Here is an 11515-nt window from a genome sequence, read left to right on the forward strand (position 1 = left end):
ATAATATAGAAAGAATTTGAATAATTGCAGTACAAATACTTAATTGAATAAGGAATTTATGTAAGATTAAACGGAATGTTAAGAATTATATAGAGCAATTCAAAAATTCAACATCACACATAAATTAGCATATAGGCGTATAAAAAAAGAACAAGAAGAATAATAATAACTGATCAGCGGATACGTGATGTTTTGAACCAAATTTCTTTTCACCTCAAGTTTAGTATAAACAAAGATTTAATATAAAGAAAAATGAACCATAACATAGCTATGTAATATCGAATTTAAGGGCAGGAAGTGCATAATTTAGCTATAGAATTTGTTTGCAAACAGCAAGAAAAGTTCACCGAGAGGGCTGCAATATTTATTGTAAAAGATAACTCGAACATCTCTCACCAATTATTGAATATTTTAAAAATACGAACATTGATAATATCACCGATTTCAAGACACTGAAAAGCAGCAAGAAAGTCTTCTTTGTAAAATAAAAGAAAAATAAAATCAAAAAATTTTAAGGTGAAAAATAATAATATGGTTTATATTGCTGGATCATAAAGATGGATAAAATGCGGCAACATGAGTCCAAGTAAAGAAAAGTAAATTCTGTTTTATATAAGACAGAAATGTGTTTTTTATTGAGAGAATGAAATGCCAATATTGTAACGAAGCCATTTACAAAATTATCGCCTTGCAACAAAATCCAAGAAAATGTATGGACATGATTGCATGCTAGAGCAAAAATATACGTAAGATGTCTTCATTTCCCCTACAAAGACGATTCAACGATAAGAAAACCAAAAAGATCAGAACTCACTCAGCATAAGGAATCTGCTAAACGCAAATGCAGTATTAAAGGTTGATACGCGAAAAACAAATATAGAAATGCAAAAAAATATACTTGATATCTTACCGTGCGATAAAAAAGAAAATATGGATACGTTGAGTAAAATATATATAACGAGCTTTGACAATTTAACTGAAGTTGAGAATTTAGAATAGAGGAAGTAAGCCATCTTGGCGATGGAAATTTGGTTAATATAGACATATTTTAATTAAGAATAATACCATATATGATGACATGGGATTAGGTAGTTTAGAAAATCTATAAAAATATGTTCAGGAGTAAAAAATACCGGACGAAGTAGAAGCATACATTCAAGCTCTTACACATCGCAAGACACTTGATATCATTTCATTTTTGAGAAGAAGAGCAGTCGGCAAAGATATAAAAGGCGTTGTGTTCAAAATATGCATCAAGTAGTTTTGAAATATTTCTAATATACTGACCAGGTCTAAATAGATAAAATTTATAAAAATGAAATTAACCCATTAATATTTTAATAGATAAAAATAAAACTAAAATGGTATTATATATATGATAGATTGTATTTTTTTGCATTATTAATGATTTTCAACGTTTATATAGAACTTCTCATATTATTTTGTTTCTTAATCTATTTGTAAAATTATATACTGTCTGTATTTAATATAAAATTTTATATACATATTTATTAAATCCATCATAAAAAAAAAATAAAGTTAGACAAAGCATAATTCTTATAAAAAAATAATTTAACCATAATTAATGGATTATGCAAACTATGAATTTTTATATCTACATTTTTGTATTAAAAACATATTTTTAAATTTACAATCATGAAATATAAATTTAGAAAGAAAAACCGACTTAAATAAAAAATATTGAATACAATGTCGTCAATTTAAACTATTAAAGTTAAATTACAAAAGAAAAAAAAATATTTGTTTTTTTGTCATCTTTATTATTTATATGTATTTTTTTGAATTATAATATTTCTTTTTATATTATAAAGATTTTTGATAAAGCTATATTGGTTTATAATTAATTATTATTCTTTTCTATGTCAAAGATTTTGCTAAAAAAACTGGAAAATTTAAGACAAAAAATCTATGTGCATACTTAGTAAAAAAATGGTTTATTTATAGCTCATAATTTTACTTATTTACCGGTCATATATAGACATTTCAAAAGAAATGTGGCCGGAATTCAAATGTATCTTGAAATAATCTTTTATCAAAACCTTCATACTTAAAGAGCTTACTAAGTTTTACACCCATCATGTCGTAAAACAATATTCTGCTCCTATTAAAATATTCTATTGCAAAATCAGAAAATTTTTTGTCGACATCTGATTGTTCTAATGTGATTTGTGATTTTAGCGCTGGGTTCAGTTTACTAATTTCTGTAATCTTTTCTTCAGTTTCTTTGTCTAAAAATGTTTCGAAATTTTCAGTAAAAATAAATGGACTACGTATAACACATTTTACACCATTAACTAATAAAAAATCTGGGATTTGTATGCCTATTTTACGAAATTGTATTCTTGTTTTTTTGATATCCTCATAACAACATTTCATAGAAAATTTTTTCATAACGGAATTGTTCCATCGTTCGTCATTCCAATCCAATATATATGGAAAATATACGAATTCAGAGAAGTCCGTAACAGTGTTTTTGAAGTCAAGTAGAACGAAATCTTCAAGTAAATCAGAGTTGGTATATAAATCATCAATTTTCTTATCTCGAGCATGTCTTCTTATAAGATATTTTTCATCTTCATTTAGCCACGTCCAATCTTTTTGTTCTATATATTCTACCCGTTCAAATATCTTTTTAAAAGGCTCTAATGTGGTACATTCTTTAATTTTCTGAACAGTTGTACGATTACAAAGTAACCACGTATTTCGGGCTGTAAATGAAATTTGACTGCTTTTTTTGATACTTCAGTTAAATCTTGGTCATTTTTTATAAATTTCTGAAGAAGTAGCTCCATTTGTTTAATATTAGTATCATCTTCTTGTTTAGAAAAATACTCTTCTGGATCTTTTTTCGTAATTTTAAAATCATTATAGTCATTTTTGAAATTTATCCAAAAGTTATTAGCAAACGATAGAAGTTTTTTTATTTGCTTTATATCTTGTTCACATAGAATATTAAATTCTAGTTTTGGATCTTCTTCTAAATATCCCTTTATGCTAAACCGATATGTTTTTTCCAGTGCGTTTAGATAAATATCTAGCTCACTTTTTTTTTCTATTCGCATTTTTTCTTGCAATTTTATTTCTTCTTCTTGTAATTGTTTAGATTTTTCTTTGCTTTCATATTCTGCATTTATATCACCTTTTATTGGTATCATTGTTCTTTCAAAGCCCTCAAAAAGTTCTCCATGATGTGTATTTTCGAGCATATCTACTCCTCTATTTTCTATATGCGTATTATCTGGATAGTGAATGTAAGGTGGATATTTTTGTGTTTCAGAACCACAATTCAATTCAGTCAAATTGTCTAACTTATTATCGTCAGTTTGGCATGGATTTCGTTGTGACGATTTAGGCTCAACTTTTTCTTGGCAACGATCATCTGATCCAAATGTTTTGCCTAAATTTATATTGTCAGTTTGGCATGGATTTCGTTGTGACGATTTAGGCTCACCTTTTTCTTGTGAACGATCATCTGATCCAAATGTTTTGCCTAAATTTATATTGTCAGTTTGGCATAGATTTAGTTGTGACAATTTAGGCTCAACTTTTTCTTGGCAACGATCATCTGATCCAAATGTTTTGCCTAAATTTATATTGTCAGTTTGGCATGGATTTCGTTGTGACGATTTAGGCTCAACTTTTTCTTGTGAACGATCATCTGATCCAAATGTTTTGCCTAAATTTATATTGTCAGTTTGGCATAGATTTAGTTGTGACAATTTAGGCTCAACTTTTTCTTGTGAACGATCATCTGATCCAAATGTTTTGCCTAAATTTTTATTGTCAGTTTGGCATAGATTTCGTTGTGACGATTTAGGCTCAACTTTTTCTTGTGAACGATCATCTGATCCATATGTTTTTTCTAAGTTATTATTGCCTGAATGACTGCAAGGTTTTTGTTCTGTCAACAGTGGTGTTTCGACTTCTAATACATTTACTTCGTTAATTGTAGTTGTGTTGGTGTTTAAATGCTGACATGGTTTCAGTAGAGGTGGTGAACTGACTGTACCGTTATTCAACGCAAACTTTGGGTCTCTGTCGATTGTATTAGAAGTGCTTGATTTCTGTTGAGGTGGTGTTCGTATACTATGATTATCATCTAAATTTGAATGCGCCTGTTCATCATTGAATATTTTATTATTATCGGAAGACATGATTTTCTGTTTCTTCTCTTCTGCTTTGTTTTTATTCATTAGATACTCCCGGCACATAATAATAAGAACAGTAATTACAACTAATGCTAATAATCCTACTAGAACATAATTTTTACGAAAAGATTTGAAATTCATATTTAGAATATTTTTATAGAATATATATATAAAACACGGAGGTAAGATAAGAAATAAAAAATGATTATATTTATCTTCCATAAATGAAATCGTCTGATTCATTCAAATAAAGAATATACTATATTGCCATGTAAAGTATAAACACATAGATAAGATAAGCGTGAGAAATGTAAATGCAATATGTCTTTTTTAGTATTCGTAGAATAAAATATCAGTTTTGAGCTTTTTAATATAAATTGTATTGAAATTACATCAATTTCATTTTTAATTTTTCCAAAACAGTTGTACGAATTTTTGTATTCTATTTTTTATTATTCCGATTATTTATTTATTATCTTCTATTGATCATGCAAGGAAGTGCAATACTATCAATCTAAGTAAGTTTGCACATAAATCTTATATATGAATATAATAAACCATGTTTTCAAATTAAGCAAACGATATTTAGTCATCTTGATGTATTAAATTCCGACTTTATTAAATCTTCTATCGTGTAAAGTTTATAGTATTATTGCAACACATACATATATTTAAATACGAAAAAGAATGTGAATTGGATTGATACTGTATGCCAAATAATTTTAAATTATTTTTTAAAACAAATAACCTCTGCTTGATAAGGTCTTGAATGTAAAAGAGTAAAGTTGGATGATAAACTATAAATAAAAAAATAATTAAAATATAAATTTCGAATTCTAAACTATTCAACACATGAATTAATAAAATACTCCTTTTAATAGATAATCATGCAAAAACTGGATTTTGCTCCTTTATAAATGATAATCTCCTTATTTCATGTTTTATTTAGATTGTTTTTGAATCATTCAAGATATTTATTAAGTTTATTTTTAATATTTTCATGCGATATTTATTTTTCTTCATCGTAATTTTATATTCATTCTAACCAATCAAAATATCTAATTGATTATATTGTTTTAAAGGAAAATCATTGGTTTTATTATTATAATTTTTCTTTTATGGGCCATATTGTTAGTCGTAATTTTAGTTTTTGTTCTCAGGCACAGCTTGCTTGATTCTCTGTACACACAGCGTATTTATACTTTCGGCTATCTTCTCCTCTCCATAGTCTTCTTCAATACCTTTTATTCTTTCGAGACCTAATAATTTAAGAGTTTTTTATAATCCCAAGGTTTGAATGTATGCCTCAACCTGGTTTGTGACATCTAGTTCCTTCTGCTACCTTCTATGATATCGTGTCACCACACCGTCCCATGTTATAACATATGGAATATTTTTTGTCTTGCATTTGTATATTAATGATAGTTCAGATGCTAGTAGGTCATATTTTAACAATTTTTCGTTTTCAACTATGTTTATGTTGTCAATACTTGTCACGCCAATTTCGATCAGAGTGATGCAGTTCTTCTTTTTGTCATATACAAAAATATCAGGATTTTCATATGATAAAAAGATGTCTGTTTTAATCCTTGTATCTACTTTGATCTCTGTGAATTCATTTTCCATTATTTCTCGTACAGAGCGTCTGTGAAATTTTCTTGGTTTTTTTAAAATTATATTTTCTTGCCAACATAAAGTGAAGACATCTTACAAACACGTTGTGTCTTCTTGTATAGTCATGGCCAAGCATTTTTTTACTTGGTTTTATTATAAATATTATTATAATATTATTTAGTTTCTGAAATTAGAAATCAGATGATGCTAGAAAAATTACTATTCTTTAAAGTTCTATATAACATCTTATTATACATTTACTTATGTTTGTATGAAATAAGTAGCCTAAATTTTTGAAGTACAATAAATAACATTTATTACTTTTTAATAATATTTCGAATTTTTTAATAAAATAAGATAGATTTTAAAAAAAAATCATAACACAAAAAGAAGAAAATACAGCAATTTTACAATCCTTTAATCGGCACATATAACGGATTTAATAATTCTAGGTTTTGTTTTTTTTATAGAAAACCTTTTGTGCGGCATAAGCAATGCTTAACAGTATAATAATGCATTTAAATAGTCTCAGCTCATCTTCAAAAATATTTATATCCATAATGTTTATCTATCTTATGATATAAATAAGATATATCTAATAAGTTGCAACAGAAGGAAAACAATTTAGTTTTAGGCAATTATGATTTACTACTAGCGGATCCAAACCAATAAGAGTATGTGAATAATCTGTATATAATCATGTTAATTAATTGTTGCGCAGTTATTTTTTTAGATAGTGTGTCTTTTTTATATTAAAAATAACATTATTAGGCAAAATATAACTAATCAATACGGCCTTTAGTAAAAGATAAAGCCCAATACATAAAAGTACACTTTATAATAGGATTTTCGCAAGACACTCGAAACTCATCGCATATGAGAGAATAAAAGGAGTTGATGAAGACCGATCAGGGAAGGGTATCAAAAAATGCTTTAAGGAGTTGTACAATATTCCCATTGAGCTGATCACATCTAAATAAATAAAATTAAAAACGGATATTTAACCAATAAATAAATAAATCGATTCTACAATAGGTAATGTATAAAGAATCAATGGATCGTTTACTTGTGCACACTGGGTAATTGGATCAATATTGTTGTAATTGTGTAAAGGTTTTTAAGCGAACATGTTTTATTGTAGTTCTTGAACAAATATAACTTTTGATGGCGTGTTTAATGTTAAAATTATATTTTAAATTCGTGAGGATATCAGAAAAATTCGCTTTGATATATAATCAATTATATGGCTCCTAAATTATGTATAGATAAACGAGAACAATATATTCGGATTACATCTGTTTATCAGCCATAATAAAAATAAATGCATTTTAGTGTTGAAAAGAAGAAACATAATATTTATCATTGTATTATATCGATATTTTATTTTTAGAAATCATAATATTAATTCTTCTTAATATTTTATGCATTATCATTTTTTTCAATGCAAAAACATTCACATGTAACTCTTCATATTAGATAAGTTCATTGTATTTTTTTCTACAGAATGATTCAACTATACACATTTTTTGTTTGTTTTCCTGTATTTACTTTTATAAATTCACTTAATGGCACATAAAGAATGTTCAAGTCCAATCTGGTTTAAACCTATATATTGATGTATACCCGAGTGTATTGCAATGTGATTCAATTTAAAATATATTTTGAATCATTGAAATAAGGTGCTTATCCGATTTTATTACAAATAATCACCATGATCATCGGCGAGACGATACAAGAGTTTATATGCACTGTTCCATAGGATTTCTTATATATTATTATATCTATGTATATTTGTAGTTCATCATAGTTTCATAAATTTGTACTTTTTTTTCTAAATAACCGATTTTTTGTAATTTTATGGTCATTTTAGACATCAAAATATGCTTTTTTTTTATAATGAGATTTATTTATATTTATTGTGTCTAAATTATGTATCTTTCGTTTTTTAGCTTCTCATAAGTTAGCATTTTGTTAAATTTTGCATATTTAAATAAATTTTTTTGTTATGAACTTAATGTAAAAGATTCAAGTATATCTTTATTATTACGTAATTTTAAATATAATCTCTGTGGATTGCCATGGATCATTTCCTTTTATAATAAAATATGCAAAACAAGAAATCACTCGGGTAGAAATGATCGTGAGCTTTATATAGGCTGTGAACAGGTGGGTCTTCGGTCTTTTGACCCGATACTAAAATAAAGGTTGGCTTATTGGAGAAAATGTATTAATTTTTTTTGTTATTTCTTTCTGCAAATCCTTGCAATATTTAAGTTTAAAATAGGTATCTTTCATTGAGAAAATCATGTGATTAATATAATCTTCTTGTAATTTATATGCAAAATATTTCTGTTTTTCTAACACCATCATATCTTAAATTCGCTTCATTTTCATAATTTTCTACATGTTTATATTTCTCATACTTTGTAATAGAATTTATCTTGGTTTAATTGTGACGATTATAAATTGTTTATAGGTTCACAAAGGGTTAAAATAATTAAAAAGTCATACACAAATAAATAATAATTATATACCTCAATTATAGAAATATGTTTTATAAAATTAATTACTTTGGACAACAGTTCACATATTTCGAACATGCTTAATATAATTTAATTTTCAAAGAATAGCTTCTTTTATGAATTATTTTTTCAGTGTGTTGTGAATTAATATATATACTTTAAGCGTTATCACGCCTTGTTTAGTAGAAAAAAAAGAATAAAGATATCGAAAAGTTTTAACGTGCTTGTCTTTACAAAACGTATGAAATCAATATAATGTGAATCTAGTAGTCAAAATATTGAGGAGACTCGTCGAAACATTGATTACAAAACCATAAAATATTTACAATAACGCTGTGTTATTCTACACGTTTAAATTTAGAGTAAAAAAATACTGTGAATGGAAACAATTGTATACATGTGTCTCCTGAAGTAAAAGTAGAAGACAAATACGTTTTTTAAGAACAAAGTAACTAAGAAAGACCTAGAAGATCTAGAATATGTCGTACAGACAAGTGCTAGTCCCAACCACTTTTTATATGATTTAAACTGCCATGATAATTCAGAGCATCTTCTCGACTTAAAGAACCATATACATTAAATTCTTTATATTTAAAATAATAAAATAATAATAAAAAAGAAAAGTCTAACAAATTTGACAAATAGACACTAATTTATTGCTCAAATATAACACAAAAAGCAAGTTCTCCCAAGGGAAAATATAAAAAACTCGTAAGATTATGCAGCTGCATAGTTAATCCTAGGCAGAAAATTCGAAGTGCTTATAGTTAAAAAAAGAATAAAGAAAGAGTAATACATAATGAAAAATAATGCAGAATTTTTAGCATTACTCAGATGTGAGCTATAGCTTGCTAAAAAAAAATAGAATTCTGTTTTATAGCACATTCAACAGTAAAGAAAATTTAAAATATAGCTAATACATATGAAATTGCTGTTTTTTGGGATGGGCGAAAAAAATTATTGCATGCAGTTTAAAAGGTATAGTATATATGTGTAATAAAATGTATTGCGAGAAACTTTTTTTTTGACACTCTAAAAATTCTATAAAATATTATCTACTTTCATACTGAGAAAATGCTGTTTCTGATAAATTTTCCAACTTTGATGTAGGAATATTACCGTATAGCAACGTCAATTCTACATAAATACCCCTGTGATTTTATTAGAAATAGGAAAATCGAAATAAATAGTTTTATAAAGAAAAAACATTTTTATTTGCAAAATTATAGTAGTTTTAAACAAAAACTTCTTTAATTAATTATTAAATTAGAAATTGAGATTATGACTGTAAATTTACAGTTTATATAGTCAGATCAAAACCGCAAATTGATAAAAATGGGTAATTCGAAGGTTTCAAGAAGCTAAATAAAACGCGCTTATAAACACGGAAGTCTTCCTAGAATGTAGAAACAAAGTAAAAATCACGTGTATTAGAATGCGTGTGAATAAGATGAAAAAAAAAGATTTGTATAACCTATTTGGCAAAATTAATCTTTTTGAATATGTATAAAGTTGTAATAAAGAATAAATATAAAGATTAAATGTAGTTTAAGAATTTAATAAAATTACATCTTAATATAATGTATGGGTGCTGTATGGTACGCATCGTGGCCACCATCTATTTGTTTTGTGGGTAAAAATATTAAGTATAGAAAAGAAAAGTAATTTAGTAGCAAATATATAATTATATATATTGTCTTTGTTTGTTGATCTCTGGCTTGTGTTATGATCCTCAAACTCTGTACTAAGACGTTATATTTAGTCATTTTTTTTAATTGCATAGGACTATAAAAGTAAAAATCTATTTCTGCATGAAATGCATTTGGAAAAAGTGGCCTTGCAAACGTAATAGAAGGTAAGGATGATGTAATATTCAGGAAAGTAAAATATATAATCACAACATAAAAGTACAAAAACCAGCTGCAAAATCTATAAAATAAATGCAAAGAATTCCGATTCCAGACAAAACTAAACTCAAATATAAAAATTATATAATTCATAGTATTATCATGTGACATGTAGAAGGGAATATAATGAAATATACGTAAGATTATAAAAGGCAAATATCGTTGAATTTGAAAGGACAAGGAAAATCCCATACTACAAAGTTGACACTAGTACTCTTCAAACTATTAATATGATAATAGGGACAATTACATCCACCCAGAATCCCAAGAATATGTCCGATGTTGCTGTGTTGCTACAAACCGCACAACAGACTTAGAAACGCCTCACAACACAACCGAAAAAAGACAAAAAATATATTTCAGAAAAAATTAGGCATTTAGAAAGAATAAGAGATGGACTAGAAAAATATAAAAATAAACGCAGTGAAGTAAAAGAAGAAGAAGTGAAAAAATTAAGAAAAATAATGCGGTCAAGAAACTGAAAATAGACATAGATGATCATCTTAAAACTGTGTTAAATATCTATACAGAAAATATTAGAATATTTCAGAAAAAAAAAGAGCAGTAAAAAAAGATGTGACTTTACCAAGAAAAAAACTGCTTTGAGCTTGATAGAAGACTTTTTTATAGAGGATTGACACATGACAAAAATTATGCAATCGAAGCTTCAGATGAACAAATCAAAAAATTTTGGATGAAAATGTGGGGTAAAGAAACGGAAAATCTTTACAAAAATAATTATAACGATTACCTATGCCCATTTCTACGGTTCCAAAAACAGGAAAAAATTTGCTTCATAGCAGAGATTGAATTTGATAATGTAATAAAATGACTGAAAAACTGGAAAGCTGCTGGATCAGATGGAACCTTTGATTTCTCATTTTAAAAATAACGAGTCTTCATAAATAAATATATATCTGATCATATCAGATGAATGTTTATAAAATAAACACCAGGAAGAATGGTTTTATTCTGGCACTACATACCTTATACCAAAAGAAGATTTCAAGATAGGAAATGAATTTAGACCAAAAAAATGAAGTCTAATTTATATAAATTAACGACAAAAGCGGTCTCAAAAATAATTCAATATATACTAGAGAGAAGAGAATAGATTGCAGAAAATAAGTTAGGGACAATAAGGCGCGTTCAAGGAGCAAAAGAACAAGCACTTATCAATATTGCGATAAATAATGAGCATGAAAATAATTTATATACAACGTGGATAAATTGTAAAAAGGCGTTTGACAGAAGGAAACATAATTACCTACATGCATGTATTGAAATTTTGAATCTACCAGAA

This window comes from Rhyacophila brunnea, unplaced genomic scaffold (assembly GCF_057557595.1).
Source record: "Rhyacophila brunnea isolate RB1 unplaced genomic scaffold, BYU_Rbru_1.0 scaffold_111, whole genome shotgun sequence".
In the NCBI taxonomy this organism is placed as follows: Eukaryota; Metazoa; Arthropoda; class Insecta; order Trichoptera; family Rhyacophilidae; genus Rhyacophila; species Rhyacophila brunnea.